Source organism: Emydura macquarii, unplaced genomic scaffold, assembly GCF_026122565.2.
Source record: "Emydura macquarii macquarii isolate MOO-44397 ecotype Brisbane River unplaced genomic scaffold, CSIRO-AGI_Emac_v2 contig_1483, whole genome shotgun sequence".
NCBI classification, from domain to species: domain Eukaryota; kingdom Metazoa; phylum Chordata; order Testudines; family Chelidae; genus Emydura; species Emydura macquarii.
The window spans coordinates 21,293,881-21,316,869 of record NW_027131620.1 but is presented as its reverse complement, the minus strand read 5'-3'; the positions used below and the strand labels follow the sequence as shown (position 1 = coordinate 21,316,869).

Below are 22,989 nucleotides of genomic sequence, written 5' to 3'. Positions count from 1 at the left end.
TAAAATGGTCACTAGCCTGCTCCCCTATGTGTCCTCCAGAGAACATGTGTTACCTGCTTGATGTCGGTATTATTAACTACTTGTATTATAGTAGCCCTCAGAAGTCCCAATGTGCACCCCGTTGTGGTAGGGGTTGCATGAAAACAGAACTAGCCCTGGTCCCTTTGAAATGCCTTGTCTGGTTTTCTTGCATATGTATTCAAGCCAACAGCAGAGTTTGAACCCAGGACCTTCATCCCTAAAAACATGAGTTCCTATAGCCTGAATGAAAGAAGTAACTCCATTAGCTGGAGTATGCTGTTATGTCAACCAACCAGGCAGAAAGACACACACACAGTTAATGTAGGTTATATACATCTCCCTTTTGGAGAAGTTCATCCCAAGGTTCACCAGAGTGTAAACCTCATTTCATTGCCTATTTCCTAAAGTGACCCTACTTGAGCTCTCACTAGGTTTTGAACCAGATACTTTCAATGCTTGATGGATGTACAGTACAGCTTGAGCTAAAGGAGTCAATCCAATAGCTAATTGCTGGAGTAGACCCTTAAACATGGTGTGTACCAAACACAGGTCATCTATTTGTCTCAACCTGGCTCTTGGGGAAGGATTGTTCTTCCCTAATATATGGCACAACTTTCCCTTTACCTAGAGGAATAGATATAAATTGATTCTCCTAGGAGGAAAAAACAAACAAACCCATGGATTTGATTTACAGCAGGGAGAAAAGGCTCAAAGTGATTTTTGCAAAAGAGTCACACCTGAGGTATCTCAACATTTCAATCTCTATAAGGTTCCCCTTTCCCTAATTTAAGCAAAAATACTCTTTAAATAAATAAACAATGGTTTTAAAAGACCCTCCGTTTTCCCCAGTGCCATGTCCTATTCACACTGAAAAGTGAAGTATTACTGGAACGTAGATATCCAGGTCAGCAGGATCAGTCAATGAGGAAAAGACATCAGAAAAATTACAGCTTGTGGCATTAGAAATAGAGTTGGAATGGAAATTTGATGAATATTTGGCTTTTCCAGTGGCTAGATAGGCACAATTGAATTTTGTACGGAAAACAAACAAAATATCATTTGTTAGATCTTGCATTTAATTTCCTGTGGAAAATATGAGTTCTGTCACCTGCATAAGAGATTCATTCATTATAAGCCGGTTAAATGCACATCAGTTGAAGGATCTACCAGTTAAAGTTGGCTAAAGGTATTGGGGGTGGGGATGAGAAAGAGAGACTGAGCAAATTAGGGCTAGTAGCAGTGCAGATGCACAAAAGAGTAGAGAATTTCAAGAAGCCTGAAGCACAATTTCTCTCTGTGCTGTCATTGGGCTGGTTTGAGTCTGCACTTCCCTCAGATCCCCAGAAGAGCTCATTATGTTACGTGAACATTCGATGTTGAACTCTTCTGAAAATCCTACCCCATATACCACAACAGAGCCCACAATGAGCTGGTCTGTGCTACAGCAACTGGCTTTCAATTTCCCAAAGTTTTGGGATGCTCAGTTCAAGAAGTTCCTTCTTGGGGCTCATTTCTAGAGGATGCATGAAAAGAGAGGGTGTTGTAGTGAGTGGCTAGCTCAGCCTGCCTTACTTAAGTTTTCAATACCTTAAGTTTCATTAAAAAAAATTCTTTATCTTGAGTCCATTTTCCTAGCACTGGACAATTTGCTGCTGTCTGATTTTTTTTCTGTGTCCTCAGAGTCAGAATCTAAACTAAATCCAGTTGTCCCTTATAATTAAATTTTGATATCTCAAGCTGGGAGTTTTTGTTTGTATTGGAAGTTTGAATGTATTAGAAAACATTTAGGTGGCCGCATTTACAACTGCTGGGGGGTTGGAAGCTCAAGTTCTGCTGGAATGAATGGTGAGGGAGGATCACCTCTCCGCAGGTGTGATCACTGCAGTCCGTCTCAGCTGAATCAGTGAGACAGTAATGCATTGATTTAGAGACTGAAGGCTCTTTCTGCACACACACAGAAGGTAAAGAATAGAAAGCTGCTACAGTCTTTTCATATGAAAGCTGAGATTCTGAAGAATATAAACTCCTTCAAGACAGATGCTATTTCCAGCTCTGGTATCCCTGAGCATTCTTCACAGTGAAGTGAAAATGCTCTTCCTTCTTACTTCATTACATAGCCTCTAGGTGGAGCTTGTGTATGGAGATTGCTGTGTAATTAATTTAATATATATTACAAGCTTGCATGTGTTAAAGACAGTGCTGCTGTGCTTCTATGAATCAAATGCTCTGAATCATGCTATGTTTTGATCAAATTAGTAGGACCAAAAAGGTGAGCATCTGTAGTGCTTTATGTGCAATGTGCTGTGGGAAACTGGTTCCACCCATGTTGCTGCAATTGCAAAGCATACTGGAAATTTTGAAGGCACCTCTGCTTCTTTTTGGAATCACCCATACTTAAGTGGTTAAGTTGCATCTTACTGGAAAGTTGGCACTATCCATATTGACCTCTTTGACCACTGGTATAAAAGTACCTGTGCAGCTCATCTGGGAATTGCATGTTGTTCTGGTGCATGGCCTCAGAGCATAGATACATTGATCAGCATCCGATGAGCCACTGTCCAGGCAGGGTTCCAAATAATAAAAAGGGAAAAGTAAGGGATTGGCTGGAGAACAGTCCTCACTAATGAACAAGACTCCCTTTTCTTTTGGTAATCAGACCATCTCAATATAATTACTAAACAAATACTGGCACGAGGTGTATGTAATTAATATGTAGTTGCAGGAGGAAGTTAATCTGTAAATCCTCTGTAGTTGCTGAATGAGAAAAGGATTCTTCCTTGATATTTGTGCCATGTAACTCAATGTTCCCATTCATTCTGTCTGTGAATTTCAGTAAGATTGCTAACTAATCATGACAGGAAATAACTTTTGGTACAGAGCAGTAGCAGAACTAAGGTATCTTCGTGAGATGCAAACTGTGCTTACATGAGGAACTTAGGGGACTGCAGTAAATAATGTTTCTTGAGCATACTATAGTGTCACGCAAACCACAGTGCAGCATGTCCCTGCTTTGTGGTATTAGCTGTAGAGAGCACGTTACACCAGTTCTTTGTCACCTCAGCTGCCCTGATTTCCTTTTCATTTCCGAGTGTAAATCAAAGTGTTAACTTTGATCTGCAGAACCCAACTGAGAGACCACCTCACTCCCTACAGCCCACCATGGCTGAGATCAACGGGGCACTCAAACTAACAACTCCACATTTAGGTGTCAGGGGCTTTAGGTCAGGCATTCAGTCAGTGCAAGAATTCACTAGACTTCCCCTCCTCCAGTGGTCTGGCAGTTAGAGTTTACTCACCCGTGAGGCTTATGCCCATCTCTTTTCTGGTGTATTTGTGGAGAGTGGGTGATCTCTGATTGTATTTAAGGGAGAGGCTTCTGGGTTTTATTTCTTCCGGTTTTAGAAAGTCCGTTTGCTGGAGGAAATTCATATTCCCTGGGAATTTTTTGGTACAGATTTTCTAATGGGATTATATAGAGAGTAATGCTAAGGCTTTTCCTTAAGATCTGCAGTAAAGTTATCCAACTTTTGTCACTCCCTTCTCTGTTTTGTGCTAAGCATGGATCTAACTCAGTCCAAACATGATACATTAAACCAATAGTCCAACAGCTCAGGATGAAACAAGTGGAGGTGGTTACACCCAACTTTAAAAAATATGTATAGTCAGAAAAAACTTCCACTGTCTTCAGCTGCAGAACAGATGTTTGTATAAGTTATGTGTTTGACTGTCTGCTTCTTAATCTGTTGCTCCATTCGTTCCCATTGTCTCTCCTTCCTTCTGCCCACCCCTTCCCATATTACAGTAAAACTGAAAGTGCAGGTGTTGAAGGAGCCAGTACTTCAAGTGCTATTCATAGAATATTTATTAGAATCCTTCTGGGTGCTGGTTGCTCGGCTCTCACAAATAAACTAGCCAACAAAGACCATTCGTGAGCAGCTGAGTTTCCTGTGGTTGGATAAAGATGCTGTCTGAAGCAGTTTCAACTTTCCAGTTTATCATTTATTTCCCACATGTACATTCCATGGCGTAACATGTCCTACTAAATATTAAACCCATCAAAGCTTTCGGATATACCGTTGCTGCAACATATCCTGCTTTATTCCATGCCCTATAAAAATATAACACTTGTCCTTGCAGTGCTAAGAATGTGCAGAATGGTGCTGTGGGGAGGTGTGTATATTTGTGTATGTGAAAATTCAGGGGCCTGCTGTCGTGAATGAGGATTTTTTCTTGTGTTTATGCGTGGGAGTAAGAGGTGTCAGTGGAGCTTTTCAGGGGAGGGATGAACTCATCATGCATCTTGTAAGGACCGGTGTGGTAAGTGGTTGCACCGTCTATGCAGGAAAGCACGTAAGGGACTACTACTAGGGGATTTTTGACTATTATCTCCTTTTAGAGAAATACCATTTTGCTGTTGATTTTTTCCTTTGAGGATCTCAATGTTTACTTTAGAATAGTCTGTTTTTTCAATTTCATTTCCTCACTCAATTTCTGGGGGTTTTGATGAAAATCCAATCCCCACCTGCTTCTCTCCCCCCCTCCCCCCCGCCCCGAAAAACCTGGGCAGTTTTTTGGGAGGAGTTTGGGAGGATGTGGGACTTTTTCTTCCTTCCTTCCTCTCTCTCTCCTACCCCTTCCCTGGTATATCTCTTTTCCCTTTTGCTACTGGAGAAAGGAGGAAATGGGGGAAGATAAGAAAAAACACAGAACCCCTCAATATTTCACATGAAAAACAATTGATGACTTTCAACCAGCTCTAATACACTGAATTCAGAGGTGCTCTACACCATTCATTGTGGGGCTTAAATGCTGCATTTGTACATGCCCTGTGTATTGGGATAAACCTCAGCCATGGCACCTTCCCATATAGGCCATAGCTATTGCACAAATAAGCATGGTTTCACATGGAGATAGCTATTGCAATGTACAATCCTAGTGGACACAAGGCACAGGAAGTCTTTCCCTTGATGCAACTTGTCAAGGGGTCAGCCCTATATTGTAAGCTCCTTGAGGCAGGGACTCATTTTTTGTTCTGTGTTTGTACAGCACCGGGCACAATGGATTCTGGTCTGTGACTAGGGATCTTAGGCCCTACCCTAATACAAATGATAATAAATGCCCCCACCTGAAGTTTACCTCAAATATCTTCATCAAGGGAAAAGACACAGTGTTTTGTCTCTACTAGGATTTTATATCCAGGTTAGCTATCTCAATGTAAAACATACCTTTTTATTAGGCCAAAGACAGAGCCATAGAGACAAAGTTTAAAAAAAACCCAAAACTGGGGGATAGGTAGGTAAGTAATCTTCCCCTCCATTTTCTGAAGTCCCTGGCTGAATTTTGTCAGGTATTTCTTAAGTTTCAGTAAAGGCTTTGCTGAGATGTGTCTTATTTCAGTGACTGTGGCTTAAGAGTAAATAACATTTTCAGACTCTGAACAAATCCTTGAAATTGTTGTGTACCGCAGAGCATGCCATTGGCTGGTGCCTTCAAACGCTGTGCATCACAGTCTGCAAATACATTTAACACCTCAAGTGTGGGACACAGTGAGCAATCTATGAGACCAGACAAGTTCCACTGCATCCCATTAGTCGGAATGAAATGGCAAGAGGATCAGTGACCTGTCCCCAGCAGAGCACCCCCTTTGGAGGCACTCACATAAGTCCGGTCCTTCTAGCAGGAGCATTCAGCGTCAGTCTAGCAATGACAGTCTGGCTGAGGCCTTCTAGCTATTTCTCCTCTTCTCAGAGTTCCAGATGAAACAAACAAACAAGCCAAAGTCAGTAAAAGAGATGAAACAAAAGGGGAACAAAGCCTGCAAACAGTTCCAGCCAAGATCTTTGTTTTCTCTTTCATCAGAGAGGGTCTGAATGGGCTAAAGTCCCCTCCAAGGTCCCTGAGTCTCCAGCACAAGTTATCGCATACAGGCTCTTTCCTTTTTTAGCACAGAGGATAAGTGTTCCTATTCTGGGAGCAAAAAGGCTTTACTAGCTATCAAGCCTCTTTCTGGAAGCTCAACAACTGACTCCCTTCTGAAGGCTGCCCGCTACTGAGTGGCCACTACTTCCTTCTCCATTCCTGCCAGGATTTGCAGGTGTAGCAGGACTAGGCTGCTTCTTCCCAGAGCAGCTCCGTAGCCCTTTCCAAGCTGGTGCAGTGTTTAATCATCCCATCACAGGTCTGATGTGCATCTAGGGGACCATATAAGGCTACTTTGTTGGGTGAACATTGTACACACTCATGGCACTGAACAAGGTTAAATATCAGATCATTAATTCCATGCATATGCATGATGGATACTTTGCTAATAATAACATGCAGGTTTTATTGGCCCTTTTTTGTGCTGGTTAGGAGAAAAAGAACTGAAAGTAATGTGAAGAAGAAGGCCCTGATTGGCTACAGCCACATGGAATAGCTGGTTAAAATTCAGCCTGTGTTATTTGTCTAAGGCCTAGTCTACACTGGAAGCGCTACAGCTGCACCGATGCTGGTGTAGCGTGTCTGATGAAGATGCTCTCTGTCGGCAGGAGAGAGCTCTCCTGTCGGCATAATAAAACCACCTCCCCAAGAGGCAGTAGCTTTGTTGCTGGGAGAAGCTTTCCCACCGACATGGCACTGTCCACACCAGAGCTTAGGTCAGTGAAATTTATGTCACTCAAAGGGGTGGCTTATTCATACCCCTGAGCAATATACATTATACTGTCATAACCTGTAGTGTAGACCAGCCTAATTCTGTAATAAGTGGAGTAATTTTATTGCAGGTGATTACAAGATAGAAATGGGGAAGAAAATGGGGTGGGGGGGAAGGTCTCTTATTGTTAAATTCTATTGATAGTGATCTAACAAAACATTCTGTCTTCCACAACAGAATGAGGTTATTTTATTGTGATCACTTCTGGGTTTTAATTTATCCTGGGCTCACTGAAAAAAATATCTAGCAGGAACCGAATAATAGCTACTTAGTGTGATCGGTAGTCCCTTCCAAGAGTGTTTTGTTCAGCAGGCTCAATTTAAAAAAGAAAATTCCCTATATATTCATTGGTGCAGAGTCCTCCCTCATATCTACTACAAGGAACACAACAGCAGATAACTCATAAACTAAGAACTTTAGAATCCACAAATGGACCTGGATATTAAAGTTCAGATCCCAACAGAACTTTTCCAAATGTCTGCAGTTTTGGTTTGGCCCATTGCTGCTATTTTTGGATCTGATCTTCCCCAAAGTTTTGGGTCATTTGGTTATGGGGTTTTGATTTGGGTTTATCATGGTGAGGAGATGGGGAAATTGTGACATGTTGTCAATACATATTTTTAAATGTGTATTTAGAGCAGTGTGGCTAAATGCCTTGGAAATTAAAATTAACTGCTGATAGTAAACATTTTCTTTTAACCAGACCTAAGTAAGAGTTAACTTGAATATTTGTCCAAAACTTGTTTTTCTCTTTCTCTCTCTCTCACACACACACACACAGGGCAACAGTTCTATTGCTCTCTGTTCATAACCTCTGGTCTGGATGTCAGCCTGTTCCCAAGAAGTCTTTGCTTCCCCCTCCTATCTTGCAGGGAGTGCCTTTTTAATCCAGTCAAAATCCCTTGTTCTCCACTGTGCTTCCTGAGCTTCATTAAACTGGTTCAGGTGACTCAGCAGGATGCCAGAGGTGGACTTCAAAGCACAGTGGCTTGGCTCTGTCTCTGAACTATTTGCAGGAAAAGGGAATATCAAGACCCACACCCCTTTACCTCCCTTTCCTGGGCGCATTTCCTGACAAACCTGCTAGTGAATTAATGCAAAACATGCACATGGCAAACAATACAATAACCTGGTCAAAAACATAATATTCATAAATTAGAACAGGCAACGCCAAATCCATCACAACATGTGCTGAATCAGGACCCAGACTCTTGGGTGTTCAGATCTAGTGTTTTGGGTTGAGTCCACTATCTAATAAAGCAAATCTGTGGAAACGTATCATACTCGGGTGTCCGTGCATCTCTCATTGTAATTCTACTTAGTACTTAGAGTGAAAACACAGTGCTTTATTTTCCAGTGCACCCCAAATAGCATGTATGTATATAATTGCTTTTGTTATCAAGCAAACTGTAAGTGCTTGCACTTACAGCTTCCTTAATGTGCCATTATGTAACAACTGAGTAGCTACTTGGACACATGGTACATGTACTCAGTGGAGCTATTTGAATGATTGGATGAGTATAATTTATCAGATGAATTCAGCCCTTTCATTCTGTCCATGAAATAGCTGCATCCAGATCATAACTTATACCATCTGTTCTTTTTCTAGCACTCAGAAACACTGACTGATGTCTGCAGTGAGAGAGTTGGCAAATGGGAGCTGGAGGTCCCATATAACCTTGTTTCCTTTTAGAGAGACATCTGCATTCCACATCTGAAAATCAGTGAGTATCCCTCAAACCAGCCGAACTTTCAAAATAGAAGGAAGTTTTTAACTGTGACCTCTGTATATGGTGTGAACACTGCAATGGTTAGAGGACAGAAGAATGGAGGGATGATAGGGTTCAAAGGAGAGGCAGCTGACTCCAGAGTCCATGAAGCAGAATTAATATAAAGAAATATCTTGAGGGACTGGATGGCTCAGGGAATAGATCACAGAACAGGAGTCTTTTGTGTCTGAGTGCAGGTTGCAGATTCAAATCCAGCCCAGGTTGGTTCTAGTAACAGTATTGCGTTACTGTGTGTTGGAAGTTCAGTGGATTATAGGAAATGAGTTGGTGCTTCCAGCCCAGTAGACTTAGATCCACACATCATCATCCAGCAGCACACCTAGCAGGACTTGTCATATTGGTGGTCAGCCTCAGGAGAAAAACCAAGGGCTGAATGAGCTCTGGCAGTTCTCCCACCTAGAAGACCTCCCTCTAGGTCAGGGGGGAGGCAGCCTGCTAGGCCAGTGTGGAGGAAACTTCCACTGCTGGTGCCTGTATTGAGCATGTTCTGTGGAGAGGGGACCCCCATCTCAGGGGCTGGTCAATCCAGTTCCTTTTGCCAGCATTAAGTTACCTGGAAACAAATGTCAGAAGTGATCTAGAGAACACTAACTAACGAGCAGTTCCTTCCTGCCAACCATGGCTTTGGATGAAAGAAACTTCCCCCAGGACGGTTCTCAGCCCCTCAGTTTGTAGCTCCATAGAGAGAGAAGGAGAACCAGATTCTCAGCTGGTCTCAGAGGTGAGCAGGACAGCCATCACCCACCATCTTGTTATTTCCTGACTAGCACTCTTACAACTGTGGTGCTGGGACACTGATTCTGGTCTCCGTCTATACCAGTGCAATTCCACTGAATTCAGTGGCGTTACTCCGGATTTACAGCTGTGTAAGTGAGATCTTCTGCCTCACTGCCGGAAGCTATGGCAGCACCCACCTAACGTTAGACAGGTGAGCCGTCCTTTGAGTAACTCCACTGAATTCAGTGTGCCTAACCACGTGTTGAAAGTCACACGTGTGCTCAAAACTTTCCTGAATTAGGACCACCATCAGTGAAGTCTCCATGTCCCATGTGGCTGACTTTTCAGGGTTATTTGCCTCACACTCATGAATGAGAAAGGGCAGTGTGAGGTTATAAGAGCTGAGGCCATATGGCCTATAGAGGACAGAGCACTGGACTGGGTCTTATGAGACCTGGCTTCTAGTCCCAACTCTTCCCCCGGCTTATTGGGTGACTTTGTGGAGTCCCTTCCCCTCGTTGTGCCTTGTTTCCCTCATGTATAAAATGGGGATAATGATATTGACCTCCTCTCGAAAGTGCTTCGAGATTTACGATGAACAGCACTAGAAGAAAGAGAGGTGGCAGGGGTGTTATGTCAGAAAAATGCTCAAGAAAATAGATTAATGAGGATCTGTGAAACTTTGAAGAGGTGGTGATGAAGAGGGGAAGTGTGCTGGACTCTTTTCAGTGTATATGCAGAGACACTTGTTTGCTGGCTTCAGGGCTGTTGAACCACAGCCAAAGAGAAATGCAGCTGCTGCTGTAAGGAATAGACAACACCGTCTAATATTTTTTTAAAGGTATTAATGGTTTCTGTATCTTTGAAGCCAATTAACCAGTAGCAGATTTAGGATGCAGAATGGAACAGCACTGAATTCCTCCTGCTGGGGTTTTTATGACTGCTGTGCATGCTCGTTTGAATGGCGCGTTTATGATTATTTTTATTTATTTATTTATTTAGGCTGCTAAAAAATTAACCTGAATAATTTTCCCATTTCACCATCTGCTTTAGACCCCAGCACATGGGTTCGCAATGAGTGCTGGGCATAAAACACTTTTAAAGTGATTCTCTACATATTTCCTGCACACAGCAGTCTGCCAATGCATCCGATAGATATAGGTGATGAGGCTGCATGATTTAGAGAGGACCATTAGGGTTATGATGAGCCGTACAACTGTCTTGTTTATTCACAGTTAGCAATTTCACTTTGGCATCCCTTGTCTCACGAAGATTCTTGGATTAATCTTTTATATGCAGAGTAGTGTGCTTGAAACATCCAGCTGCATGTGTGCCCAGACGCAGCAACCCAAAATTCTACCCCGTTCAGCCCTGTTGAATTGGGCTGGCTTTGTCTGGCACGTTCTCTTTGTGTGGAAGTGATGCATGGACACATCTGTTTCACCAGCGCTAAAGTGGTTAATTAAAAAGAGTTTACACATCTAAAGCGTTAAGCCATTGTCTGCAGACATTTCACACTGCCTGCCTGTCTCTTGGGGACAAGACCTTTAGCATAAAAGCTCTGCACCCTGACTTTTGATTCCACTGAAGTCACTAATAAATATTCTGTCTGTGATGCCTCTTGCTACGCAGAGTAAGTGCCCACCTTTACTGTGACTATAATCATGATGATTAAAAAACTAAAGTTATCTTGCCTGCCTGTCACACAAAATTATTCACACCAGGCATGTGGTTGAGTAGCATTATACCAGGCTCCTATGAATATTTATGTAGGGGGACAGTTTTAATGCAGGCCTGAATGCCAAAGGAAAAGGTCCACAGTACTTCATATACCCACGGAAAGTTGGGAATAAATCTTAATTTCCTTTGCGTTTGACTTCACCGTTATGTTCTATCAAAAGGCTTCACCTATAATGATTCACAGATTGAAGGTGCTGTGTGGGCTCAGTTCCCCTCCCTTTGAAATCAATGGGAGTCATTTTATCAGCTTTAATGGAGGCTGCATCAAGGCCCCAGAAGCTTCTGCCATTTTGTAGTCAGTTCAGATGCAGGCTGGAGAAGTGCACAAGTGGTTTAGTTTGCAACAAATAGGCTTGGATTGCTGATAGTAGGCAGCTCAGTAGCTGTGGTAGCTACATAGATAAATAGAGTGGGTGGGTGGGTGGGTACGGCTGAAACATATGGTCACAAGGGCAGTGAAGTGAGACCTTTAATTCCACATTAGGATTCTCCTCATATTTGTTAGCTAGAACAATATTAACCTTTTGAATTTATTTAGAAACTCATTAGTGCTTTCTACATAGGCCTTTCTTTCCCTGATTAGCTGTCCTCATTACAATTCAAATATCTTTTCTGCTACATTTACCGCATTGTCCTGCTTCCTCTCATCTCTATTGTTGCTCAGCTTAATTTATTAAGGCAGTGAAAAGGAGGGGGAGAAAATCAGTTGACATAAGCAGACTTCATACTCCAAAGCAGAAAGGATGTACAGGAAGCTCAGAGGGATGAGGAGGAGAGCTCATTGTGGGGGCGGGGGAAGGGAGATATAAGAGTTACCTTTCCTGCAACCTTTGTTTTTGGTGCCCTCATGGGGGGCATGCCTGGGGCTGGAGGGTGTATGGCCAGAACACACTGTGCTTCAGCGATCCTTGGCCCACAAGATGGCCACGAGCAGCAGCATAGGGTGAGAGAAGTCCTGAGGTGGCTCTGACTTGTTCTGGAGGCCAGATTGGTCCCTGGCAGCTCCTGTGATCCCCTGATCACCTAGAGATAGTGTAATGACATCCCTTCCGTGTCTCTTGCAGCCTGGAATCTTAAAATTCCACTTGTTCCTCAAGCAGGAAGTTGTTGGGTTTATCTATAGGGACTCAGTGTGATTCAATGGAAATGAGTCTACAGGGCAGGAACCCCTTGGTCGAATCTGAGCAATGTTAATGCTCCAGCACTGCCCGTGTATAAACAGAAATCCCCCAATGTCCAAGGAACCTTCTGGAATTGGAATAAATTGACCAAGTGGGATATACCCACCTGACCCCAAAACCCTGATCTGTGCACCAGCAGAGCTTGAAAACAACCCAACAGGTCCCAGCCAGTCCAATGGGATAAAATTCCTACCTGATTCCAAATTGGCTTTCAGTTTCTCCTTGTTCATGCATGTGATGTTTGTAACTAAATAACAGATTCTAATTAAATTTAAATTTCCTTTAAATTTCTAGGAGCTGCCTGAAGGTAGCTGCCATGGGAGATGCACACTATACTCTCTTATGGAGACTTTACTTTTCTGCTTTCTTGTCTTGTTGCTTCCCTTAACCCAAACATTTTAAAAATTCCTTTACACTGAAACTGTAAGTTTGCTCTTTGTATATGGAAAACGTGTCTCTGGGTGCAAAAAATTACCAGGGATGTGCAGTTGATCCTGTTGGTGTCCTATTGTGCCGTGGTTATTTTAAAGCCTAGAATAAGTATTTATTAGAACCGCCTTGCGGCGTGTTTTTTGGCTCATGGCTGAAGGTTGGGAATTGGTTTAATTGGTCTTGATTTTTGTTTATCTCTAAAGAAATTTTAACTGACACCACTGGCCAGATTTTTAAAGTGGCCTTGACTTGGCCCCTACTGTAGTGTGTGCAGAATGGCAGGTAGTGTAAGCTGCAGGTGGGCATGCTTGTATTTAGATGTCTAGCTCCCTGGTTTGCAGGGACGACAAAGCCAATGACAGATGCATCTGCTCACTCCGGGCCTCAGTTTGGCTCATGAAATGTCATTTGTTTTTCTTTGTAATGTAAAGAAACAAAATTGCTCCTGGTCCACAAGCAGCTCAAGAGAGGGGATGCTGTACCCCCCTGTGTTTGTGACTAAGAATGCTGATGTCGTTCCGTAAGAGGTGATTACATAGATACAGCCAGATGGTTGTGACGTGCTCGGCTGTTCTGGTTTTTCCAATTATCACCATAGTATCTGAGTGCCTCACAAATATGAGTGAATTTATCCTCACCCCACCTCTTGTATGGTGGCTGAGTGGTTGAGGCACTTGACTATAATCCTGATGGTTGCTGCGTTGAGTCTTGCTTGATCCAACACTGAAAGGCCCCCTCCATTTCACCCGGTTGCAGAAATGGGTACCTGCTCCATTGTGTTAGGGCAGTCAAAGCTGGTCGGAGGTGATGCGGCTATACGTTCCCTTGGGTAATGTTGGCTGTGAAACTGATGTGCCTTAACCGCGTTAGCCAGATGATATTCATTGGTTCAGGAGAACTTTGATCTCTTATAAGACAAGGCAGAATCACTCGTATTTGAGGCACAGGGGAGGAAGTGATTTGTCTAAGGTCATGCAGTGAGTCCGTGCCCAAGCCAGGACTTGAACCCACATCTCCTGAGTCCTAGTCCAGCGCCTCAAGCACAAAGAATATCCTTCCTCATGGTTGTTTTCTTTCTGTGCTGGTTTTAATGTGGTTGTTTTTATGTTCTTTATAAAAACCTTCCTTCCATGCACCTAGGGAAACTGAAAGGGAAATGATAAAAACAATCATAATTTTCCAGTGTGTAATTTTGGACTCCAGCAGAGACCTAAAACAAAGTGAGGTAATTATTCCACTCAACTCAGCACCATTTGGAGAAGTGGGCTATTTTGTACATCATAGTTTTAAAATAAGACACATGAAATGGACAGAGTTCAGGGAACAACACATATAACAACTGTCAGGGAAAATCAGACCTGAGAGCAAAGGATAAAGGAGATGGGCATACTTTGCCTACATGCAGGCGATGGAGTGAGGACCACATAACTGCCTACAATATCAGAGGGAATATTATGAAAAGATCAGGGATCAGTCACTCTCATTAGTTAATGGGGACGGAACAAGAAGTAATGGGCTTGAGGGAAAAGACTCATTGCAAGCTTTTGGGCCTCAAATTCATCCCCGGTGTAAATGAAGGTAGAGGAATTATACCAGGGATGATTTTGGCCCCATGGCAATCAGGACAATTAGGCAATAGACACTGCCAAGTGTTGGTGTGCAACCAGTATCAGTGTAGATGGTGATATCTCGACTAGATAGGCATTTGTTAGAAATGGTTAATTAACATGTCCCTGGCAAGCCGCCCTCAGGGCAGAAGGGGGCTTTGATTTGAGAGTCATGATTGCCAATGGAGTTGCCAGCAGTTGTGTGGGCAGTTGCAGGTCAGCTCCTGCTGCATCTGTCTTACCGTCCACTGCAGCAGATTTTCTCACTCGCAGCAATCTTTTTTTTACATGATTAACCTGAGGAACTCACTTCCACAATAAGTTGTTGGGTCCACGAGCTTAGAGAGCTGTGGAGGAATTAGACATTTACATAGATAATAAGAACCTCACAGTGACAGATAGTTGAACCAAAATTTAGAAGAGAGGTAAATCTTCATGCTTCAGGACATAAGCCAGGGGTTAGAATGAGGCTTTTAGGGCCATATTTTTAAAAGCTAAATTTCCAGGTGCTTGGGGCTCCTCTCATGCTGAATTTCACTGATAAATCTGACCACATAGTTAAGTGCCTACTGGAAGCTGAGGTCTTTTGAAAATCTTGTCCCAGTTGTGGGCACTGAGAATCTGGTGCTGAATTTTGAAAGAGAGGTATCCTGTACTTAGTCTGTAGCAAAAGGAAAGGGAATGACATCCAGGAACTTGATTGGCTTCAGAGAAATTTGTGTCTTGACTCTGCTAGGAACCAAGAAAGTTGGTAACAAGAGTAAAAGGCAAGAGGGCCAGTAAAAGTCTCAGATGAAGTTGCAACGGGGAACAGTTGCAGATCTGGATAAGGAAGCTGAGAGGAGTGAATGGTTGCTGAGCGGGGTGGTGGAAAAAAGCAGGAGAACCACATTAGTATGTAGTGTATTTTTTTGCTGTTGCAACGCATAATAACTTCAGTTAAAAAGCTTCTGATTTTCGTGTGCTTTATTGCTGGCTGCAACATATATTTATGTGTGCCTTTTGCTTTTCTAATTCTATGCTTGATTGTGAATTGTGACAATTTATTAGTTCATTTGATTTTTTAAAAGCATGTGTGGACTCCTATTGTGTATGTACTATGCCATGCAAAATACGCCTTGTGCCCTTTTCATGGTGTGCTTATTTTGATCCTTTATTTCCCAGTTCTGAGATCAGGAGAACAAAGAAGCATCCTACTATTAGGTTTCTAAGGCACCATCAACAGTAATGCTTAAGAGATTACTAAATGTTTTGAGGAAAACCATGTGCCGGGTAGATGAATTAGGTGTAGTGGACTTTTACTTGTTAACCTATGGTGTCCCTGACAGCTCCAACCATCTATGATTCTCTGATACGTTATCTTACATTTTTATAGTGATTTATCCTAAAGGGTTGTACATTTTTTGTGGACTCTATAAACAACCTACAAGTATCATATCACCCACTCTTGAAATACGGCCATCTCTAGGGTGAAAGGCAGCAACTGTTAACAGTACACAGCAACAGTAAGTGACAGTTTAGGAAAGGAAGATGAGAAGGCTTCTGGACTTTAGATAGGCTCGTTATAAATTGTCCAGATGGACTGCACAAGGCATTACGTCCTCTACTCTTGCAAAAGGTTCCATAGGATCCTGTGTAATCATGATAGGCCAGGTTTTATCCCATTCTAAGGCAGCATCTCCAGCAATACAGCCAGTCTTAAGTGCTATATTGAAGCATCATGATAATGAATGATACTTAACAACAATGGCTTCAGGTCATGGCCTGGAGCTTTCATATTTCAGGACAGAGGCCACTTTATAAATCTCTCTCACCTCTCTTTCTAGTGGGTGCAATTTGTGTTCACAAATCCATTCACTTCATGAGCACATCCGTTTGGGGATCAGCTGTCTAAATGGTGGCATCCATGCCTACGATTTAATTTCAAGTGCAAAAGATGTGGGTGTGTATTTTGCTGCCACCTCTAATAATGTAGGCTGGGTAGAGACGACTTTGGTAATCTGTGTCTGAATCAGTATGTGACCCATGTTTCGTACAGTCTTGCTATTCTGCCCAGCTGCATTGTTTAGCACCCAGTCTTCCTTTCCCTAGCTGTAGACGTTTCATAGGTTTCTTTAAATACGACTTCCTCCTAATGTGAATCATGCAGCTTTCTCAGAGAAACTCCAGCTTATGCAAACTATTCTTGATCTAGTTATTCAGGCAAATATTTGGACACCTAAAGCAGTCATAAAGTGATCTGATGTCTATCAAGGCAGGAATGAGCATAAAGCAGTTGAAATTGCCAGCCTCTCTCTGTAGTGCTTTATCGAAAAATATTCATTGTCACTAAAAATGGATGCAGGAGCCTGCAGTACAGCAAATTTGACTTATAATATATAGTCTTGTTTCACACAGCAGAAGCTTTACACATGCAAAAATTGCATGTTCATGACACTGGCTTTTATTTTTAGGGACTTTAGGCTTACTGTTCTATCCGATGTTTCAGCATGTAGGGACTACAGTGCTCTGAAGATGGTAAGTGGATATAGATCTCTCTCCTCTCTGCTGTTGGGCTGAATCTCTACTATATTAGCAGAGACCAACATTTGTTACTATCTGATGACTGCTTAGTGGATTATTGGAAACAATTTGGGAGTCTCCGTCATATTCTTCATATGTTCTACCCAGACCTCTGGAGTCAGAAACTTGGCCTACCCTCATTTTGTGAGATTTCTGTCTTGCAAGATTTCTGGTAATTTTTGTGTCTGGATGGGATTGAAATGCCAGAAGAATAAATCTTTCTTGTGGCATTTCAGTACTTCTGGGTCCAGGAAAGGCATGGATTGGGGGAAGTAAAGAAAGCTGAAAAATGAAGCCATTGAATATCTCTGAACCAGCAAAAAGTTCTGGTTTAGATTTCATTCAGATTTTGGGCAGAGTTTCTTGGTGATTATTATTTTCAGGGCAAGTGAAATATGCCACAGAAATGTCATGAATATGTGCAAGGAGACTGATTCTCAGAACTGCACAGGCACATTTGTATGTGCAGTTACTCAGTTGTCTGCACACTTATTGCAATTGTGCACACAAATTACCAGCTAGAAGATTAGGGTTTGGGGTAAAGGTTCCCTGCAGGAAATGAGGGATGGTCATGGAAAGGAGTCTTTTCATTGCTTCGATTTATGGACTGGCTGAGTTAATTTATTACCTTTTGACACTCAGTGCTGGTAAATTGAATTCATGTGTTGTTCAAACATGATTTGTTTAATGCTGCTGGATGCTGATGTGGTAACTTGGCCTACAAATTTATGCTACTTTTAAGATCAATTGCAGAAAGTATATGAAAGTTCATAAAATGTTACAATAACATATAACAAATGCTAATAGAAAGTAGGTCAAGTTGCTTTCAGTAATGAATGTTATAAACAGGTGCGAAAGAACCAGACAGAGAGACTAAATTAGTCCGAACAAAAAGGCCACGTTGATATAATTAAAGAACTATGCTGAAATGGTGCTTGGTAAAAACAGATGATATGGAACAGGAAATCAATGAACCAAAATTGGTGTGTTGGATATTAGAGCTAACTGGTGGACAAAATGATGATGGGATGGTCTCTTCCACCCATCACTCCCTTTGTGTGTCCATAAAAAAGAGAGAGATTTTTGGAAAAAAAAAATTAGGAAAGAACAGATGGAAGCTACTGGAGTGAGCTTCACCATCATGGCTGCCACCTTCACCGTTTCCTGGGACCCTGGACCTTCCTCGTCTTAATTCTGAGAGATGTCCTGACCAGACCGGGCCAGAGAGAGGGACCCAGATGACATCACCAACCTACCAGCTCCAGCTGAATCCCAAATACCAACTGAGATGAAGCGGGATTGTACTTTAACAACAATAACAAGAACAACAGCTCCCGCTCATTTCAACTAACTTCTATCTTCCCCAAAAGGACAGATATTACCATCTTTGATACCATCTAAGAGACTGTCAGACCAAGGTTTTTTCTGTCTAAAACTCTTTTCAGTTAAAGGGAACAAGAAATGCTGTTACAATGAAAGCCTTACTGAATACTTTACATTTCAAATGCTTTTCTTTTTCTGTATCTTTTAATAAAAGGTTAAAAGGAATTTTAATGGTGTGTTTGCCATGGTACTAAGCAGGCTGAATTCTCTGTATACCAAACCCCGGACCTCGTTTAACACTGTTTAATGTTGGATAGTAACTGGGTTAAGTTAACGCCTTTGGCCCATTTATTCTGTCTAAATTAATACAACAGTGCTCATTGTTCTCTTGCTGTAAATTTAATTTATTGTCAGGTGCCTAGAACTCCTTGAATAGGCTTTTTCTTTTCATCCTGGCTTAAATATATCTAAATAAACTAGGACCACATTTTTGCTGATGCAATTCCATAATATAATTTTTGGAAAAACAGACTCTAATATGCAGTGATGTAATATCAGTGGAGCTGGTTGAAAATGTGCAGATTTTTTTGAACTTTTTTTTACAAATTAAAAAGACACATTTTCTATGAAAATTTTCTCTCTCTCACTCACCCACCCTCTCCCTTCACCCTCTGCATTTCCAGCTGGCTCTAAATGTGAGAATAGATAGGTAAGGTATTTTGTTGTTAGACCAGTATTTTAGCCTCTGTGTGTAATGGGAATAACTATCCTCTACTAACTCTCATGTATGGATTTGCTGGTTGTAACTCTTCTATCGGAAGAGACTACCATCCTCTGGACCTCTCTTTGAGACCCAGTTGACCTCCCCTGTTTTTATCTTGCTACCTTCAGGTAGAGATTAACTCTCAGGTTGTTCAGACAGTACCTGTACTTTTACATTAATAGTTACATCCAACTAGTAGCTGCAGTTAAACAAGATACTGTTTATTGAAGTGGCAGAAAGAATAAACTTATAAGGAAAGAAAAAGCATTTAAATGTAATCTCTTGCAGTAATGGGCTAATCTTTGTACATGTAAGGAAATTTAGTTACAAAATGTACATGTTGTTGTAGGCACATTTCTTAACCCTTCAACCTGCCCATCTGTGATGTTAGCAATCATAATGCATGACAAGTGTCTGATATGGTACCAACCGACTCTTGTTATCTCAACCTGCAGAGCTAACAAAATCTGTCCATTCCCTGCCTTGAAACTAACAGTTGGTCACCTCATCCTAGCTCATGACAGGTGTCTGTGGCCTTCCACCTCATATATGCCTGGACTACACACAAAAGTTGTACTGATATAACTATGTTGGTTAGGGTGTGATTTTCTTTCTTTCTGTCTTTCTTTCTTAATATAGTTGTATCAGTAGAGCCCTTAGTGTGGACATAGTTACACCAATATAAAGGTACTTTATTTCCCTTCCTGTATAAGCTATACCAGTATAAAGCATCCTTCTCCTGGTAAAAACATGCCCACATTAGGAGAATTATACCACTTTAACTATACCAGTACAGTTAATGTAGTACAACTTTTGAATGTAGACAAGCCCTGAGTAACCTCCCGTACAGGTCTTGCTTTGATGTGCTAATGTTCCTCATTAGCTTGTTGAGACATTACACTTTTGCAGTCCTGTTTTGCAGAGTTATGCCATTCTTCTGTCACATACAAAATGATTCTGCTCCCAGTTTCTCCAATGTAAATCAGGGGTAATTCACTGAAGTAAATGGAATTGCACCAGAGTGAAACCAGTGAGAGTTTTAGACCCATAGCATTTTCCATTTCCTTCCCCGTTGTATGAGCATTTCGGTGAACACTGGCTTATTTCAGACAGCTATTTTGACTCCCACGTCCATTTAATACCTTTGTTAGCTTTTCAAAGGAGACACCCTCCTTCTATGGTGGTGTGTAAGAGACAGGTCTTTTAGCATTCTGCTGAACTCTCTCTTGGCCCTAATGGACTTACAGAATGTAAAACCTGCAATTTCTTGTAAAAAGAAATATTTAAACAGTTCACATGGCTAAAACGTACAGTATGTTTTAACCCCATAAAAAGAGTTATTTATTTCACATGCCATCCATTTTTCTAGGGAAGGAACACTCTTCCCATGGCTGTGAAATGTACACACTTTATAGCAGGCACATGAAGCAATGAGAACATTTTCATATGCACTATCTGCGTCTCATCAAATGGTGGGACAGGATCCCAAACATCAAAGTCCTGGGCCAGTGCTGCGTGACTTGCATTGAATCCCTAATCGTACATGTGCAACCTTGCCAGGCTGGCCGCCTTGTATGTATGGATGACATGTCACTTTTCCAGGGAAGGAGCATGACGATATGCTAGTAGAGAGTGAGGGCTGGAATCCAAACTAAATGGAGAAAGAATTTTGAAGGTCTCTGAGGCTTGGTCTACTCTACAGACTTATATTGGTATAACTACATCTCTCAGGGGTGTTGAAAATCTTCAACCTGAGCAACGTAGTTATACAGTGCTACATTGACAAGAGGGCTTCTCCCGTCGACATAGCTACATGCCTCTCAGGGAGGTGGAGTATTTACAGCGACGGGAGAAGCTCTCCCATTGGCATAGCCAGCACCTCCATTAATTGCTACAGATGCAGCACCGCACTATATGTGTAGACAAGCCCGCAGCATTTTGAAGTTCCTGACTAACGTGCACACCTGCAAAATATTGTCGGTAGCAAAACATTAGAGCCCATTAAAAGAACATTGTTGCAAAGAAGTGAACACAATCCTTTTGACTAACACAAGAATATTAATAGAATAAAACATAAAGTATAAAGTATGAAGAGAATTTAATTAGACTACAGATTTGAGGATGGGAAAAATACAAATGAAAAGAGGTGACTGTCATTTAAGTATCCTTCATTGTAATAGCTTTCCCCTGACTTCATCAAGTCTTTTTGCAAATGATTTGGATGTATTGTATTTTGCATTGTATAAACCCCTCTTTACTGTGTGTGTTTATCTTAGATATTTACATGATCCCATCACCATAGTATCTGAGCACCTCAGAATCTTTAATATATTTATCCTCACAACACCCTTGTGCAGTATGGGTAATGTCCCTATTTCACAGGTGGAGAACTGAGATACAGAGAGAGTGTGACTTGTCCAGGATCACACTAGAAGTTTATGACAGAGCAGGGAATCGAATCTGGGTGTCTCAGGTCCCAGGCAAGTGCTGGATGGGAAACAGTTTATCCATCTGGCAAAATCTTTCCAGATTTCAAACAATTTTCCCATTCCAAAGTGGGACAGAAAGTTGAAACCTTAAAAATTTTTGTAAATTGAAAATCTGAAAAATATTTCAGTTTGGGTCAGTTGAAACATTCAAAATGATCAAAATCAAAGCAAAACCTTTTTGAAATTATCAAACTGAAACATGGCTTAGGTAATTTTGAAATATGTTGTCTAGATTTTGAACATTTTTAATTTTTAAACTAAAATTAGCTGAAATTTCAAAATGAAAAGTCACTTTGAACTGGAAAACAGGAATTTTTCATTTAGAAAATGTCTGAACAAAGTTTTTTGACAACTTTGAAGCTTTTCCAAAATACTCTTTAAAAAAAAAAAAAAAAAATCACAACTGACTTTTCCCCGTAAAAATGATTCAGTTTCAGCGAATTGGCATTTTCAGATGAAAAAATATTTAATCAAAAAATTCCTAATCAGCTGTAGTCAGAAACACTGTAACATTCTTAGACTCGGTCACTGTACCATTTTTAGGCCTACTCTACACTTAAAAATTAGGTTAGCGTAGCTATAGTGCTAAGGAGTGTGAAAAATTCACACTCCTGAATGCCCTTGCTCTCTTGACCTAACACCCCATGTAGACACAGCTAAGTCAATGGAAAAATGCTTCCTTTGACCTAGCTGCTCTATCCAGGGGAAGTGGAATAGCCCTAAGTGGTGGACAAAATAATGACAAGATGGGCTATTACACACACCATTCCCTTTGTGGATCCTTATAGAAAAAGAGAATTTGGGGAGAAAAATTAGCTACTGGAGCGAGCTTCACCATCATGGCTTCCATCTGCGTCATCTCCTGGGATCCTGGACCTTTTTCATCCTAATCCTGAGAGATGTCCTGACCAGACCAGGCCAGAGAGAGGGACCCAGATGACATCACCCTACCAGCTTCAGCTGAATCCCAAACACCACCTGAGATGAAACAGGATCACACTGTAACAACAGCAGCCACAACAGCGCCAGCTCATTTCAACCAACATATTCTCTTTTCCCCCAAAAGACAGTTATTACCGTCATTAATGTCATCTAAGAGACTGTCAGACAAGGGGATGTTTCCTTCTAAAACTCTTTTCAGCTAAAAGGAAAGGGAACAAGGGATGTTATTAAAATGAAAGCCTTACTGAATATTTTACATTTCAAATGCTTTAACTGTTTTTCCTTCTTTTTTTGATGGTATGTTTGCCATGGTACTAAGCAGATTGAGGTGTCTGTATGCCAGACTTTGAACATTGTTTAACACTGCTTAATTTTGGACAGTGACTGGGATACATTAACACCTTTAGCCCATATATTTCTTCTAAATTAATATAACAGGTACCACTTACCTATGAGAACTTTGGGTGGGTGGGGGAAATTTTCAAAAGCACTCAGTATTGTGTTATCTGAAAATCCAACCTGAAATGTACCGATTGCAAGATTTGCCCAAGCACTCAGGCAAATCAATGCCAACAATGCCAGTCTCAAGAAAGGAGCTAGATATCTCATGCCATGAGCTGAAGTTCTCCTCTTATGCAGGCAGAGTAAATCAAGGAAAGCTTTGACAGAAGAACGGCCACATAAAAATGGAGAAAGGACTTCAGGGTTTGGCTAATAAAAAAGATAGGTTC

The 22,989-nt window shown here is 41.5% G+C and overlaps 1 long non-coding RNA gene across 1 annotated transcript in view; it reads left to right on the top strand.

Moving 5' to 3' along the window:
* Nucleotides 1-8,327: 8,327 nt before the first annotated feature.
* Nucleotides 8,328-22,989, top strand: part of LOC137157179 (uncharacterized) — a 132,595-nt gene continuing 117,933 nt past the window's right edge. The window contains exon 1 of the long non-coding RNA XR_010921020.1: nt 8,328-8,436. This is a non-coding gene — a long non-coding RNA (uncharacterized lncRNA). The remainder of the gene's footprint in view (nt 8,437-22,989) is intronic.